The sequence below is a fragment of the Panthera pardus genome, unplaced genomic scaffold (assembly GCF_024362965.1).
Source record: "Panthera pardus isolate Hobbes unplaced genomic scaffold, ASM2436296v1 HiC_scaffold_8, whole genome shotgun sequence".
NCBI lineage: Eukaryota > Metazoa > Chordata > Mammalia > Carnivora > Felidae > Panthera > Panthera pardus.
This window is the reverse complement of record NW_026527013.1, coordinates 55871937-55889966: the sequence shown is the minus strand read 5'-3', so window position 1 is coordinate 55889966 and position 18030 is coordinate 55871937. Positions and strand designations below refer to the sequence as shown.

The 18030-nt window shown below is 40.5% G+C and overlaps 1 long non-coding RNA gene and 1 pseudogene across 1 annotated transcript in view; one reads left to right on the top strand and one right to left on the bottom strand.

Moving 5' to 3' along the window:
* Positions 1-2464: 2464 nt before the first annotated feature.
* Positions 2465-18030, top strand: part of LOC109257504 (uncharacterized) — a 42072-nt gene continuing 26506 nt past the window's right edge. The window contains exon 1 of the long non-coding RNA XR_002076001.2: positions 2465-2657. This is a non-coding gene — a long non-coding RNA (uncharacterized LOC109257504). The remainder of the gene's footprint in view (positions 2658-18030) is intronic.
* On the bottom strand, positions 5570-5691 carry LOC128775831 (U4 spliceosomal RNA; annotated as a pseudogene).

Here is an 18030-nt window from a genome sequence, read left to right as displayed (position 1 = left end):
CTTTCTTATTCTCATAGCATTTTGTTAGCTGTATAATTATCCCAGTTTATGGATTTGTCCTCTCCTTTACTGTCTCTTCCCACTAGAATGTAAACTTTGTAAGTGTAGAGATTTTTTTTTTTTTTTTTTTTGGTCTTGATACATCCCCCAGTACAGTGCCTAACATCTACAGGCACCTGGGGGGGCTTGTGTTACATGCATGAACAAGTAAACAGATCTATATATGAGTCCCAGTTTTCACATCTGTAGGGCAAGGGACTCTACAATTCAACACCCAGACTCCTTTCCAGCCCTGACACTCAGAGTCTGGTAATGTAAGAGCTACTGTTTAAGGAGCATCCAAAATGTCCTAGCTTTTATTTACAGTTTCTCATTTAATCTCCACAATAATCCGGCAGCACTGGTGACGGTACCCTTGTTCCATCCATTCATTTAGCGGATGCGGACTGAGTGCCAGGTGTTTACAAGGCACAGAGAAAACACTAACACGTCAGTTACCGCCCCTACTCCCAATGGAGCTTGCTGCATTAGCAAGAGCTGACTGAGAAAACCAAGGTTCAGAGAGGTTGCCCAAGCTGCTGCCGTCACACAGCCAGCACCGACAGCTGGGAAGGTGAACCAACGTCTCAGTGCAAAGCCCAAGCTCTCACATTGCTGCTGACGAGCTGCCTCAAGGGCGGGAAGCCGCTGTGAGTCCGTCCACTCCTCAAGTGGTTCCCTCAGAGCTGTCACACCGCCTGTGTCCCGTGACCTCGACACTAGTTCCCCCGTTCACCAGCATGGAAACAGAGCGTGCTATATCTCAGTTATTTCTGATTACGTTTTTGATTATTCCATGGCCTCCTGGTCCCATTTACTTCCGATAAGCTAGAGCCGGTTCTGCCTCAACGGGCAAAAGTCAAGTTAAATTCAGCCTGAGAAATAATCTAAGTCTGAGATGTGATCAAATAACCTTGCCAGAAAAATAACTGAAAAAGCAAAAACTGAGAATCAAAATGAAAACCCACTTCAAAAAATGTTTATTGAAGAGACTGAGCATGAAGAATTAAAACAATGTAAGGGAGTTGGGAAAACTTCCTAAAGGATGTTTAATTTTTCCTCAGCTCATTGATCCTTTCCCCCTTGAAAGCTTTCTCTGCCAATTAATCACTCAACTTATTACCAGGGCCTGTTTCCCTGTTTATGATTTTGAGCCTCAAGAATCCCTCTGTAAGACCACAGTAAATTTCCCTGGTTAGCAAGACAAACATTTATCTTAGGGGATCAATTACTATGCTGGGAGGTCTCAGATTCCTGGGATTTAGTGCATGCCTTTGCCCTTGATTTGTTGGGTGACCTTCGCTTCTCTGCCTTGGTTTCTGAAGCTATACAAGGAAAACAATGTTACCCCCTGAGTTGTGTCCTAAAACTGCTCTGGGTTCCCTATTGGAAAGTAGAAGAGGATATTTGGCCAAGGATATGCCCATAAATGCTTCTCCTTCTCCTTCTGGAAGTTGGCTAATTATGTTGAGAATTGAAAATACATTCTCTGTGGGCATCTAAAGTAGATTCCTTACGGGAATGTCTAGCGGGTGGGTGAATAAAAGAGACACATTAACAGACTTTTGTTATTCTAGAGGAAAATGTCATATCTCCATTTTTTTGTGGCCAAAAGTTCAGAGTTGGGGACAGGGGTGGACAAGAAAACAGTATTGTTCTTTGGAACTACGACTCACAAATTGCTTACCCATGAGAAGCTTTTTTGTTGCTGTTGAGTGACCTTTTTTTCAAGTGAGCCAGGCGGCTAATTGACCAGTGGGTGGATGATAAAATTACCCACTTTTGCATTTAGTGAGTTCCCCGTCATTGGAGGCAAGTAAGAATAGACTGGATGTACTCTCAGCAAAGGGTAGGGTGGAGAAATTTCAAGCACCAGAAGAGAGCTTCAACTAAGTAACATTCATTCCCCTCCAACTCTGAGACTCAGAGATTCTGGTTCTTGTCCATGCCACATGCTCTTCTGAATAGACAGTCAGAGCTGTGCAGCAGCACATGGGGACGAAGGTGGTGACAGGTGAGCTAATGGGTAAGTTTCAGACTCAAATCACGCAAAGAAAAGGTGGCTTCATACTCGCTGAAAAGCATGAACCAGAATTAGGATCCCAGGAGAAGAGGGTAAGTAGGGTACTGTGTATTTGAGAACACACCTTTCAATAGGGAACACTGCATGGACCATGGACTCCAGCCCAAGAGGAATTTGGTGTGGCCACTGAGCTCCCTCTGGATGTAGCTTTCAGCCATAGAGGCCCCATCACTGATTAAAGATAGGAGGAACCCCGGCATCAAAGACCTAGAGAGGGTGAGCACAGGGGTGGAAATTAGGGGCAGTATCAGCTTTTAATCAGGCACTTATTTGTAGAGTAAATAACATCCACAGTAACAATAAGAGCTGTCAATTATTGATCATGTGCAATGTGCAGGCATGATGCATGGTTTGCCTCACCCGTACAATTCTTCAAGCTAGATGCTATATGCCTGTTTTACAGATGAGGAAACTGAGGCATCTAGAGAGAGAGGAAGTGCCTTGCCTTGCAGATGGCAGTGCCCGTGTTCAAACTCAAGCCTGTCTGACTCAAGATTCATGTTCTTTCTGTTGTGTCCACAGCCTTGATTTAAAGGTAGGAATTATTAACCCCATTTTTGCTGATAGAAAAACAGTTCAGAAAGTGGAGGTAATACTGGACAATCTGAAGCTTGGTTGGCTCCAAATCTCTGCCAGATGTCCTATGAGAGGAATAGTTGTACTTTGTAGAATGCCAAAACTGGGGGACTGCCCAGGGTTGTCTGATCTCATCCCGTCAGTATGTGAAGGAGAACCTGACTCAGAGGTAGGAAATGAGCAGCTCAGGAGCACGAGGGAAGACAGGCAGGCAGGACAAAGAACCCCTGTCTCCAGACTCCTGGGACGTGCTGAGTGAATTGCTTTCAGGTAGATCTGTGCTGACCACCCTCTGGATGTCTTTGGGCCTGGTAGAGTTGCCCTGCCCCAAGGCTGGGATAGAGGCACGCGTGTTACCTCGGAGGATATCCAAGGGGCTAGAGTAGTGGGGGCTGAATGTCTGACAGGGAATCTGGCTCCCTGTGTGAGGATGTAGACCAGCAGGCAGGGCCCTCGGGTCAAGGTCACCAGCCTAGCAGCTGCCCACACCGGTGAAGCTGGGAAGTCTTGGGGGAATCGGGTGATGGGCAGGCAAAAAAGCAGGACTTTATTGGGAAGGTGAGCCACTATTCTCAGATGCTCCTGCTCATCCTGCACCTTCTTGAAAGCCTCTGCCTGTAGAATGAAGCCTCCCTGAATCTAACTGAACTCCCTTCTCCCCTTCTGGCTGCAAGAGCCATAATACTGACTGCTGTGTCTAGAAGCCACTTAAGCACCAGACCCTAGGCTTGATGCTCTCCCTGAAAAATCTGACATTTAGTTTTCCAGCAAGCCTGGAATTATGTGCAATCCTGTGATCATTTTGTCATGAGCTGAGGCTCAGAGAGGTTACGAGACTTGGCCAAGCAGACACAGCTGATAAGTAACAGAGACAGGATGGCAGCACTATTAGGATAGGGATTTCTGACTCCTTTGTTTGCTGCTGTATTCCCGATGCTTGGCACATAGTGGCCACCCAATACACATTCATTGACTAAATGTCTGACTCCAGTGTCACATACCTCACTTCCTGTTGAAAACCCTCATGATGGGAAGCTTCAGTATGAGTGAAAATAGACTTGGAGGATTTCAGTCAAGAATGAATCCTTGAGGGGGCGCCTGGGTGGCTCAGTCAGTTGAGCGTCCGACTTCGGCTCAGGTCATGATCTCATAGCTCATAAGTTCGAGCCCCAAATCGGGCTCTGTGCTGACAGCTTAGAGCCTGGAGCCTGCTTCAGATTCTGTGTCTCCCTCTCTCTCTCTACCCCTCCCCCACTGTGCCATGTCTCTCTCTGTCCCTCAAAAATAAATAAACATTAAAAAAATTTTTTAGGGGCACCTGGGTGGCTCAGTCGGTTGAGCGTCCGATTTCGGCTCAGGTCATGATCTCAAGGTTCGTGGGTTTGAGCCCCATGTCGGGCTGTGTGCTGACAGCTCAGAGACTGGAGCCTGTTTCAGATTCTGTGTCTCCCTCTTTCTCTCTGCCCCTCCCCTGCTCATGCTCTGTCTCTCAAAATAAATAAACACACACACACACACACACACACACACACACACACACACACAAAGAATCCACGAAGTCCTTTTCTATGGGTACTTTTTATACTCACCAAAATATGAAAATAAAGAAAGCTCCCTGAAGAGAATGTCAGTTGCATTGTGCACAGTTTTAAAATTGCTAATAAGGGCTGTCATGGAATCCATTTCTTCTCCAGGCAGGTTCAGCGAGTTGCTTGTTTGCTCATTTTTATTTGCTTTCCTGCAGACAACATGCACACCACCAAACATTTGGTTTTCCTCTCTCCAAAAGTTCAAAGCCATTTTGGTTTTACAACTCAGAGTCTCTAGGTCACTGTCCTCCAGCCATGAAGTTTATGACTTTATATCCAACCCAGAATTTGGTGGTACAGAAATGGTAATCTGTGCATCCTGGAATTTCTAAAAAGGAAACTCATAGCAGGATCTGCTTTCAATATAGCTCCCTCTATTGCCCAGCCTGGTCCAAGTTCATGAATGTTCTGTTTATTGGATCATTACCATCCATTCCACTCACAAAGTCTCATTTTCAGCAACTGGAATTCTACAAATTACAGCAGAACTCCATCTAGGCTTGGCTGACCATAATTGTTTGTTTGTTTGTTTGTTTGTTTGTTTTGCTTTCCATGATTCAGGGTGTAGTTTAGCATCCCACAGAGCCCTAAGTCAAAATAATGAATTTTGAATTACAACTTCTCAGAGCTGAAAGAGAATCTTCAGATCCCCTAATCTAACTTTCCTCAAATTCTGTTTCACAAAACAACTCCACCACAAAATAGTGCATCCAGAAAAAATTCCTTCGTCAAGTAAATTTGGGAGTTCTGGTGCTCTATCTCCCTGTTTAGGAGAAGTTGCAAGGCACAGGAGCAGAGTGAAGTTTCTGAGAAGTCCTGTGGTAAATATGCTTTTGTTTAAGTTTGTCCTACCCAGTGTTCCCCAAATTCCTGGACCAGGGAAGGGTTGGAGGTGGTGTCTCCTTTTTATAACTTCTGAAAAATAACTACTAGAAAACACTTTGGGATCTATCACTCTAGTCAGACACCCCCTAACACACTTACCCATTTTGTAGGTGTGGAAGGTAAGGTTAAGAGAGGGGTTGAAAATGACCTGAAGTTGTACATAGTTAATCCACAGCTAGGCCTGGAGCCCCTCCATCTCTTCACTCCTAGGCTCACAATTCTTGTCGGCCACAGTGCCCAGGTTAGACTGGCAAATGGCTGGAACAGAAATAGCCAGGTAATAAAGTATGGATTGACCTAGCTTCTATTGTGCCAAATAAACTGGTTCTGAAGCTTCATGTATTGAAATAGATAACTATGGAACAAGACAGCTTTGAGTCCATCCTAAGTGACTCTCTCCATCTGGAAGTCCTAACATGGCTACTTTACCTCTCATCCAGCTATAGATTACTTTTTAATTAGCAATAATCGCGCCTCGGATAAACCTCATTGGCTACGATACTGCCACTGTGCAAAGCTATAGATTACTTTTTAAAAGTTTGTTTGTTTGTTTGTTTGTTTATGTATTTTGAGAGAGGGAGAGAGCAGTGAGGGGCAGAGAGTGAGGAAGAGGGAGAATCCCAAGCAGGCTCCGTGCTGTCAGTGCAGAATCTGATGCAGGGCTTGAACTCACAAATAGTGAGATCATGACCTGAGCCAAAATCAAGAGTGTGACACTCAACTGACTAAGCCACCCACACACCTCCAGCTATAGATTCCTTTTTATAAAGCAAATTTGGGGCAACTGGAAGATGGGGAAGGGCCAGTGACCAGGGATAAGAAAGCCATCAGATCATCAGCCTTGTTGGAGTTGATTATTATTGCTAATAACAGCAATCATAGCTACTTACTGGATGCAGACAGTCTACTTCAGTGTAGACAGTGAGCTCAGGAGCCACATGCCCTGGATTTGAATCCATCATGGATTAACTGTGTGATCTTGGACAAGAAACTTAATCTTTCAGGGTCCCTGTTTCTCACTGTGAAAAGGAGATAATAATAGCACCTACATTTTCCTGGCACTGTACTCAGAGGATTTTATGTCATGGTTTCTTCACAGGGAACATTAGGTAACAAACACAATAGTTCCTGTCTTAGAAAAAGAGGTTTTTCCAAAAGACGCACAGAGGCTTGCCTGGCAGCCAATCTCTCATAAACCCTGGAGGAGTTTGAGCAGATAGCCCAGAAAGTGCCTGTAGGTTGGCATGCAGCATTAATAGTGGGGAGAGGGGTAAATAAATTAGAGCAAAGATAAGTGAAGAGATGCTTAATCTTCATAGAATATTAAGTACATATTTTAAAATGATAACTGAGGCAGAGAGCAGTTATAGAAAACAAATAGATTATGCTAACCAGGATTTTTTCATTGGAAACTAGCAAAAGAAAAAAAAAGCCACAACTCCCACTGGCTTAGGGGAAAAAATGAGCAGGGAAATGACTGTAGATATGGTTACATCCAGGAGCTCAAGTGATAGCACCAAGAATCTGCCCTGTCCATCCCTGGCTCCGCTTTACTTACTGTTCACTCTGCTCTCAGCCAGGTGCTCCTTTCATGGCAACAAAATGGCCACAGAAGCACCAAGTGGACATTCTACAGTTTAGCTGTCCTGCCTCTTTCCCAAAACTTCAACCCAACTCCCTGGGCCTGGCCCAGCTCATGTGCTCCTTTCAGTTACCGGGCCTGCACAGAATGTGTAGATTGCTTTGGTTAGTATAGATGTTTTAACAATAGTTGCTCTTCCAATGCATGAGCATGGAATGGAATGTTTTTCTATTTCTTTGTGTCTTCTTCAATTTCTTTCATAAGTGTTCTATAGTTTCACTATACAGATCTTTTACCTATTTGGTTAGGTTTATTCCTTGGCAAGTTATGGTTTTGGGTGCAATTGTAAATGGGATTGATTCCTTGGTTTCTCTTTCTGCTGCTTTATTATTGATGTATTGAAATGCAACAGATTTCTGTACATAGATTTTATATCCTGCCATTTTGCTGAATTCATGTGTCAGTGCTAGCAATTTTTTGGTGGAGTCTTTCAGGTTTTCTACATAGAATATCATGTCATCTGCAAAAAGTGAGTTTGACTTCTTCCTTACCGAGTTGGATGCCTTTATTTCTTTTTGTTGCCTGATTGCCGAGGCTAGGACTTCCCAACATTTATAAGCAGCACTATCAACAATAGACAAATTATGGAAAGAGCCCAAATGTCCATTGACTGATGAATGGATAAGGATGATGTGGTACACACACACACACACACACACACACACACACACACACACACTGGAATATTACTTACTCATCAAAAAGAATGAAATCTTGCCATTTGCAATGATGTGGTTGGAGCTAAAGCGTATTCTGCTAAGTGAAATATGTCAGTCACAGAAAGAAAAATGGATTTCACTCACATGTGGAATTTAAGAGACAAAACAGATGAACATAGAGGAACATAGGGGAAGGGAAAGAAAAAATAAGATAAAAACAGGGAGGCAAGCCATAGGAGACTTAAATACAGACAACAAACTGAGGATTTCTGGAGGGGAGGTGGGTAGGGAGATGGGCTAAATGAGTGACAGGCACTAAGGAGGGCGCTTGTTGGGATGAGCACTGGGTGTTATATGTAAGTGACGAATTGCTGGGTTCTACTCTTGGAAACAATACTACACTATATGTTAACTTACTTGAATTTAAAGAAAATCTTGGAAAAAAAATTACTGGGCCTGACTGGCCAGGCCTGAGTCATTTGCTTCATTCTGGAAATGAAGCAGATATGGGGCTGGGACCTTGGACATATGCCTTCAGTTCCTCCTATTTCTTTCAGTTTCTTGACCCTGTCTCTGTCTTCAATCGGTGCCCAGCTTCCCAGCTTCACATCTCATTCTGGCCCCAGGTAAGAAATGGCCACGTTGTCTAGAACAGTCTTCTGGATTGACTTGGACCTCAATGCTGGCTCAAAGTAGACCTCAAAACTGGCTCAGGAGATGCCAGTTCAGATAGAGGGAGTCAGTGTGGTGTGTGATGCTAGGATGACAATGGAGTTTTTATCTTATTTGCCAATTATGATTGAGAATGGCTGTCTTGCAGAGGATGGTAAAGCTGAATTCAGACTCAGAGGGAAAGGAAACCATGATTGATTAATAATGTCTGTCAGGAGCACTAAAATAGGTAATTGTGGTAGACATGTCATGTATTTGCCAAGCCTCATTAAAGAAACATCATGAATCACAGAGTGCAACAGCCCTGTTCACGGTCACCTTTACCTCTTAGTCCTGTGATCACAGTGCAGTGACTTAGCCTTTTAGGCAATAATTCCCACGTTTGCACAGTGAGGATGTTTATCTTGAAGAGCCTCCAAAAGAATCAATGGAGACAGCGTACATAAGGTGCTAACCATGTTGCACCACAAATGGAAGCTTTGGTTTTTAACAAAGGCAGAAAGTCATCTCATTTTTCCAGGGATCCCCCCTGTAAAGTGCTAGCATTGCCTAGGGCATCTCAGGAAGATTTTCATGAGTTTGAATTTCTTTTCTGAAAGACGCACTCTTGGTTCCTCATCCTTATCTCAGTAGGCCTTGATAATTCATTGTATGCAGGCACGACTTCTGGCAGCCAGCATCTGCTTCTCATTGACTTTCCTGCCAACAATGCCTCAGTCAGCACCACCGTATGAGATCTTACAAAGGGTCTGACTTATCTTCCTAAGATCCCACATTGTCTTATACCAAGGGACCCACTTGATGGCAAAGGATGTATGACAGGGGCACCTGGGTGGCTCAGTTGGTCAGGCAGCCGACTCTTGATTTCAGCTCAGGTCATGATCTCATGGTCTGTGAGACTGAGCCCTGCATTAGGCTCAGTGTGGAGCACAAAGCCTGCTTGGGATTCTCTCTCTCTCTCTCTCTCTCTCTCTCTCTCTCTCTCTGCCCTTCTTCTGTTTATGCTCTCTACCTCTAAAAATAAATGAATAAACTTAAAAAAAAGATGTATGACAATGGGCACATGATCACAGGACCCATTGATCTTCCCATGGAATACATCACCAGAAGCTACTATTGGCCTGCTAGAATGTTGGAAGGGTGTCTTAAAAGCAAAGTTAAAATGCCAGCCTAAGAGTGATATCCTGTAGGATTTTGGTTGCTGTATTTTTTTATTGAGGTAAATATCACAAAACATAAAATTCACCATTTTAGCCTTTTTAAAGTTATAATTCAGTGGTTTTTAGTACATTCATAATACTATGCAGCCATCACCACTATCTAATTCCAGAACATTTTCGTAACCCCCAGAAGAAACCTTGTACCCATTCAACAGTCAGTCCTCATTCTTCTCTTACCCCAGCCCCTAACATCTAATTTGCTATCTGTCTCTGTGTTCACCTATTCTGGATATTACATATAAATGAAATAACAATAAGACATGTTTTTTTTGTGTGTGTGTCTGGCTTCTTTCACTTAGCATAATGTTTTCAACATTCATCCGTGTTGAAATGAGGTCAGTGTTTCATTACTTTTTATGGCCAAATAGTATTCCATTGTATGGATACACAACATTTTGTTTATCCATTTACCCTCTGATGAATACTGGGTTGTTACTCCCTTTTAGCTATTGTGAATAGTGCTGCTAAGAAATCTTTGTAGAAGTTTTTGTTTGAACATCTGTTTTCAGTTCTTTTGGGTATATACCTAAGAGATTAGAATTGCTGGATCACATGGTAATTTTATATTTAACTCTTAGAGGAACAGTCAAACTCTTTCCCAGCAGTTACCCTGTTTTACATTCTCACCAGCAATGTATAATAAGAGTTCCAATGTCCTGATGTCTTTTCCAACATTTATTATTTTACATTTTTTTAAATTATAGCAATCCTAGTGGGTGTGAAGTGGTATCTTATTGTGGTTTGGATTAATATTTCTCTAATGACTAATGATGAGCATCTTTTCATGTGCTTATTGGCCATTTCTATATCTTCTTTGAAGAAATGTCTATTCAAGTCTTTTGCCCATTTTTTAAATTGAGTTGTTTTGTTATTGTTGTTCTTTACATATGCTAGATATTAATGTCTTATCAGATACGTGGTTTGCAAGTACTCCCATTCCATATGTTGGAATCCACTTTATTTCTTGTACTCTTTGATACACAAAAGTTTTTATTTTGATGGAGTTCAATTTATCTGTCTTTCTTTTGTTGCTCATGCTTTGGTGCCATGTCTAAGAACTTATTGCCAAATCCAAAGTCATGAAGATTAATCCCTGTGTTTCCTTCTAATAATTTTATAGTTTTAGCTCTTATATTTAGGTCTTGGATCCATTTTGAGTTAATTTTGAATATTATCTAACTTCATTCTTTGCATGTGGTTATCTAGTTGTTCCATTGCCACTTGTTGAAAAGACTATTCTTTCTGGAACTAGGGTCTTGGAACCCATGCTGAAAATCAGTTGACTGTGGATATATGGATTTATTTCTAGATTCTCAGTTATATTCCATTGGTCTATCCTTATGCCAGTAGGATACTATTTTGATTAATATAGCATTGTATTAAGCTTTAAAATTGAGAAGTGTGAATTCACCAACTTTGTACTTTTCTCAAGATTGTCTTAGCTATTCAGAGTCCCTTGCAATTATATATGATTTCTCTAAATCAGCCGTGTGGAATTTGGATAGAGATTGCACTGAATCTGTTGATCACTTTGGGGAGTATTGCCATGTTTGGATACCTTTTTTTTCTTGAACAATTGCCCCAGATCGAACTTCCAATACAATGTTGAAAAGAAGTACTGAGTAGACATCCTTGTGTTGTTCATGATTTTAGGGAGAAAGCATCCAGTCTTTCCCCATTAAGTATGATGCTAATGGGTTTTTCATAGATGCCCTTTATTATTTCTATAATGTTGAGGTATTTCCCTTCTATTCCTAGTTTGTTGAGCATTTTTTATCATGAAGATGTGTTGGGTTTTGTCATATTTCTTCTCTGCATCAACTGAAATGATGGCAGTTTTTTGTTTTTTCATTCTATGTGGAACTACTCTCCTGATCTTGGGACAAATTCAACTTGGTTTGGTATACAATCCTCTGTATATGCTGCTCAAATATTTTTACTGGTATTTTGTTGATGACTTTTTGCATCTATATTCATAATGATACTGGCCTATAGTTTTCTTTTCCTTGATGTCTGTGTCTGGCTTTGCTATCAGAAGAAGGCTGGCTTCATAAAATGAGTTAAGAAGTGTTTCCTCTTTGGTTGTTTGGAAGAGTTGAGAAGAATTGGTGTTAATTCTTCTTTAAACACTTGGTAAAATTCACCAGTGAAGCCATCTGGTCCTGAGCTTTTCTTTGTTGAAAGCTTTTAATTATGGATTTAATTTTTTATTTGTTATGGCTCTTTTGAGCGTTTCTGTTTCTTCTTGAGTCAGTTTTGGTAGTTTATGTGTTTCTAGGGGTATATAGCATATAGCATATAGTTAGGAGTATGTCCATTTAATTTAGATTACCTACTTTGTTGGCATGTAAATGTTCACAATTTTCCCTTATCATCCTTTTTTTTTAATTTCTGTAAAGTTGTTAGTAATGTCCCTACTTTCATTTTGCTTTTGGCAATCTGGCTCCACAGTCCAGACTCTTAACCACCATGCTATGTTTGTCATCTCCACCTGCTTTTGGAAATTTGTCTCTTTCTGTCTCTCTGTGCTTAGTCTTACTAAAGTTTTGCCATTTTTAAATTTTTTCAAGAAACCTACTTTTGATTTCATTGATTCTATTTTTCTATTCTTGAGTTCATGCATCTCTGCCCTTCATTATTCTTTTCCTTCTTCTTGCTTTGGTTTAGTTTCTCTTCTTTTTCTAGCTGGTTTATAGTATTGTTCAAGTCTTCTATTTCTTTTTTATATTTTCTCTAGTAGTTCTATCCATTATAGAAAGTGAAGTATTGAACTCTCCAATTGTGTAACAGTCTACTTCTCCATTTACTTCTGTCAGTTTCTGCTTCCTATACTTTGGAGTTCTGTTGTTAGGTGCATATATGTTTATATTGTTTTATATTTTTAATATATTGTCTCTTTTATCATCATATAATTTCCTTCTTTGTCTCTAGTTACAATTTATATCTTAAAGTCTATTTTGTCCAATATAAGTATAGCCATTCCAACTCTCTTTTGGTTACTGTTTACATAGAATACAGTTTTCCATCCTTTCACTTTCAACCTATTTATATCTTTGGATCTAAAGTGGGTCTTTCATAGACAGCATATAGTTAGATCATTTTTAAAAATCCACTATGCCAAAGTGTGTCTTTTAATTGTAGAGTTTAAACCATTTACATTTATTGTAGTGACTCTTGAGGACAGCCTTACTTAGCCAGTTGTTGAGCCAGTTTGCTATTTTTTTATATGTCATATCTTTTTTATTCCTCAAATTCCTCCATTGCATTACTGCCTTCTTTTATGGTAGATATTTTCTACTGTACCATTTTGATTCCTTTCTTATTTATCTTACTATCTGTATTTTTTAGTTACTGTCTTGGTGGTTGCCTGGGAATGACAACTGACAGCCTATTTTATAACGATCTATTTTGAGTTAATACTAATTTCAATAGTATACTTAACATTGCTCTTATATAGCTCTGCCCGCCCCCCCACTGATGTTGTTATTGTCACAAATTACATCTTTTTACATTGTGTGCCCGTTGATATAGTACTTATAACTGTTGTTTTATATATTTGATCTTTAAATTATATAGGAAAAAAGAGGAGTTACAAACCACGAATACCTTAATACTGACTTTTATATTTATCTGTGTAATTACCTTTATTTCTTCATCTTGATGCAAGTAACTATTTAGTGTTTTCTCATTTCAACCTGAAGTAGTATCTCAGTGAGCATTTCTTGTAGAGTGGGTCTACTAGCAATAGATTCTCTGTTTTTGTTTATATGAGAAAGTCTTAATTTCTCTTTGACTTTTGAAGTATAGATTTCTTGGATATAGACTTCTTGGTTGACCATTTTATTCTTTTAGTTCTTAGAATATGTCATGTCACTACCTTCCAGTCTACATGGTCTCTGAGGAGAAAATTATCAGTTAATCTTATTGAGGATGGCTTGTATGTGAAAAGTCATCTCTCTGTTGCTACTTGTGGGATTCTACCTTTGGCTTTCAGCAGGTTGACTATAATGTCTCTCAGTGAGGATCCTGAGGTTTATTAAGATTCTTGAACATGTATATTCATGTTTTGCATCAAATTTGGAAAGTTTTTGGTCATTATTCAAATATTTTTTTCTGTTCTTTTCTCTCTGCTTTCCTTCTGGGACTCCCATTATACATATGTTGGTATATTTGATGCTATACCACAGGTCTCTTAGGCTCTGTTCATTGTTGTTTAGTTTTTTCTTTCTGCTCCTTAGACTGAGAAATCTCAATTGACCCATTTTCAAGTTTGCTGATTCTTTCTCCTGGCTGCTCAAATATCCTGTTTATTTTTTCATGAATTTTTCATTTTAGTAATTATACTTTTCAACTTCTCTATCTGTGTATTGATCTGGGTATTGATCTCTTCTTATTGACCCATCATTCTCATGATTTCCTTTAGCTCTTTGAGGATATTTTAAATAGTTGGTTTATAGACTTTTTTTAGTAAGTACAATGAGTAGTGACACAAGGAAATGATGAACACCAATTGTAACCTTGGAAACAATTGCAGAAGTGGGGCCTGTAGCTTGTCCCGCAAACCCTTTTGTGTTTTTTGTAGAAAATGTAACTGGCAACCACCTCAAAGAATAAGTATCAACAAGGAGTGGAACTTAATGTAGGGCATCAGTGCTCCACCCATACTTACCTCTCCAGGTCTTACCACTTTAGTGCAGGCTTCCTTGACTTCCATCTGCCAGCTCCTGCATCTCTACCTGGGGGCTTTCTCTGGCTGCTGGAGACTGCTGTAATCACAAGCATGGTAGTCTAGAAAGTATGAGAGTATAAATACCCTACCCCTAACATCAGCCCGCAGCCAATTCCCCTCCTTGGGTAGGATATCACAGAAGATATCAGGATATCACTGTACTCTATGCTGGCTCCCAGACTCCCTAGTGGAATTAACCTCCAGTTTCCCACAGTGGTAACTTGTGTGATACCTACTTTATTGGCTCCTTCCCTCTCTATCTCAGTTCCTACTTCCATAGAAGTGCTTCCTGTCATGAAATAAACTACTCACACTCAAATCCTTGGCTCAAGATCTGCTTCTTGGGGAACCCAGGCTAAGACACACCATGTCTGTCCTTCCCTCAATGAAGCTTAGTATCTTCCTTCTGACTGCTTTCCTTCCCTTTCAAGCATAAAAATAGTTGGCATTTAGATGGACATAATGTTTTGTTCATTGAGTGGCTGCCCATTGCACTTGGAATAAAAAACCAAAACCAAAAGCCTCTTTAACATAGTCCACAGGACCCCACCACAATCTGACCTTAGCCTCCTTCTAGTCCCTCTTAGGCCCCTGTCCCCCTCACTCAATGGACCCAGCCCCACAGGCCTTCTTCTAGTTTTATAATATGCTCTGCCATGTCCCACCTCAGATTCTTTGCACATATTATTCTACCTGCAATGATCTTTCCATCATTTGCCACTTGGTGAATCATTACTTATCCTTCAGATTTTATCTTTAAAGCCACTTTTTTAAAAAAAGCTTTCTCCAAACTCGTAAAATAAGCCATTTTCCTCCATTATTCTCTTTCAGAGGGCATTTTGTCTTTCTATATTCTGCTTGTATTAAATCGTCTTGTATATTTTTGGTGTATTTATCTGATTAATATCTTTCTTTTAACCAAAGCACACAGAACTGTTGAGATGCGCCCTAAAAGTCTCCAAAGCAGATGGGTGGGAGTGATGAGGCTCTGAGTGTTCAGGGGGAGGGAGGGGGATCTGCCAGGGGAACGCAGAGCTCTGGGGCATGGCCTTTACTCCCGGTGATGGGGACATTGGGGTGAGGGTAGGATCATCATTTCCAAAAATTTTGTGAGATATCTTCTGTCTTGACCCTACAACCCCCACCCCCCAGCTTGTGCCTCATTTCTCTCATTTCTCTGCTCCTCTTGACGGAAAAAGTCTTCAAAGTAATTTTCTTCACCTCCTGTCTCCAATTGCTCTCCTCTCAGTCTCAAAATCAGGCTTTTGTACCCATTACTTCACTGAAAATGCCCATCAAGGCCAGCAATGACTTCCAAGTTGCTAAATCCCATGGCCAGTGGTCACTACTCAATCTTTCTTGGCTGATCAGCAGTAATGGACAATGTTGTTAACTCCCTCTTTCCTGAAGCACTCTCTTCCTCTTACAGAGCACCCCTCCTTCTCTGACCATGCTTAATACCTCCTCCTGCCTCTTGTAGATTTAAAATGCTTTTTGTAGGGTTCCCAGGTGGCTCAGTCACTAAAGTGTCCAATTCTTGGTTTTGGCTCAGGTCATGATCTCATGGTTCATGAGTTCAAGCCCCACATCGGGCTCTGTGCTGACACCACCAAGCCTGCTTGGGAGTCTCTCCCTCCTCTGTCTCTCTGCCCCTCCCCTGTTCATTCTCTATCTCTCAAAATAAATAAATAAAATAAAAAATAGAATAAAATAAAATAAAATAAAATAAAATAAAATAAAATGCTTCTTGTAGGCTGACAACTCCCAAATCACTATCACTATCACTACCTTGGGGCTCCTCCCTGGACTCCACACTCCATGTTCAGCTGCCTGCTTGGCATCCCACTTGGATAATTGTAAATGTGTCAACTTCAACATGTCCCAAACCAAACTTCCAATTCTCTCTCTACCCTAGCCTGCTCATCCTGTATTTTCTCCACTTCAGCGAATGGCAACCCCATCTGTCCACTAGCTCAGGCCAATTCTTGGGGTCCCTCTTGACTTCTCCCTATATCCAGTCCATCAGCACTGTAAGAGTTGCTCCTGCTCTTGCCTTTCTACAGTCCATTCTCAACCATGCAGCCTGAGTGACCTTTAAAAAGGTGAGTCCAGTCATGTCAGTTCTTGGCTCAAAAACTCCAGCTACTCCCATCTACTCAGAATAAATCCAAAGTCCCAACAAGAGTGTACAAGGCCCTGCGTGATCTGCCCCCATCTCTCTCCCTCATCTCCTACCCTTCTTCACCTCTCTCCCTTGGCTCCAGCCCCACTGGTTTCCCTGATGGTCCTAATATATAGCAAGCTCACTCCTGCCTCAGTGTTTTTGCGCTGTTTCTTTCCTGCCTGTAGTCTTCCCCACAGATACTCCCAAGGCTTGTTCCTCTATTTCTTCAGATTTCTGCCCAAATTTGAGCTTCTCTGCAACACCTTCCTCAACAACCTGATCTCAACAGCAACCCCATGTCCTCAGAACTTCCAATGCCTTTAATCTACTTTATTTTTTTAAAGCACTTATCACCATTTAACATTTTCTATATTCAATATTCTATTTTCTCTATATTCAATTAAGTTCTAGGTTCTCTACATTCTGTATTCCTCTTTATTATCCATCCCCCTTGCTGAGTAGACTAGGAGTTCCATGAAAGTGAAAGCTATATGTCTGGTTCACCTCTGTGGCCCTCTGGAACAGGGCCTGCTAAAGGAGTGAATGAGGCCACAAATATTTATAGAGTAAGTCAACGAGTAAGTGGATTTATCGTCATTCCCGTGTGGGCCTCAGGAATGTATTAAGGAACTCATCTAGTAATTAGAGTTGTGAACTGGGATTCTTTTTTTTTTATCATTTGTTTTGTCATGAAAATATTTTGTGTTTCATATGTAGCACAGCAGCTCCCTCACACTGATCTATTGAAAGTCAGTCCTCAACACAAGGGTTTGTAAAAGAAAGAAAGAGAGAGGAAGGAAGGAAGGAAGGAAGGAAGGAAAAGAGAGAAAGAGAGAGAAAAAATGTTTTATCACTCTAACTATGGGGACGTATAAACTTTCGTATATTTACTATTGCAGGTGGTTTTGCAGACAACTATGAAGTATGTGTGCACCACAATTAATTCTAAGTACACTTTTCTTTAGGATTTTTATTTTACTTATTTTTATTTAGTAAGAACATGGTTTTATCATGGTGCTGTGCTCCAATTAAAATTTTCACCTGAAAAAGAAATGATGTTTTCTTTAAGAGTTGTATTTTAAACCAAATTTACAATGGCCTTCACAAAAATGTCGGACATCGTACCTTTGGCAGAATGAACTTCAATGAGTTGGATTTTAAAAAACCAACATTATTGGAACCAAAGACTTTTCTATTTGAATCATTAATGCCATTAATATAAAACTATCATCATATGATAGTTCACAATGTTTCTTTTTTTTAAAAGAAGTTTTTGAAAGTAATCTCTATATCCAACGTGGGACTCAAACTCAGAACCATGAGATCAAGAGTTACACACTCCACCAACTGAGCCAGCTAGGCTTCCCACAATGTTCTTTTTCTCATGGAACCAATACCAATCATGTCATTTTCTTTTTCATGTGTACGTACATACAAAAAAAACCCGCTAAATCTGAAAATGAGTGAATTATTTTTAAAAATACAGACATTTGATGTAAATAACAAGTCATGTTTCAGCTGGGATTCTAAAGAAATAGCTCATCTCTGGCTCCTTGCTTGCCCCTTTTATATGTTTTAAAGGCAGAAAAGCAAAACATTCACATTCTTGAAGATTTTACTCCTCCTCGAAGCCTGTTTTTTTTTGGGTGGGGGTTTGTTTGTTTGTTTTGTTTTTGTTTTTGTTTTGTTTTTTTTTGCAGAGGGCAAAGGGGCCCTTGTTTTTCTTGTAGACCTGAGTCTCTGATACTGTCTCCCTGTAGGATCCTGAGCAA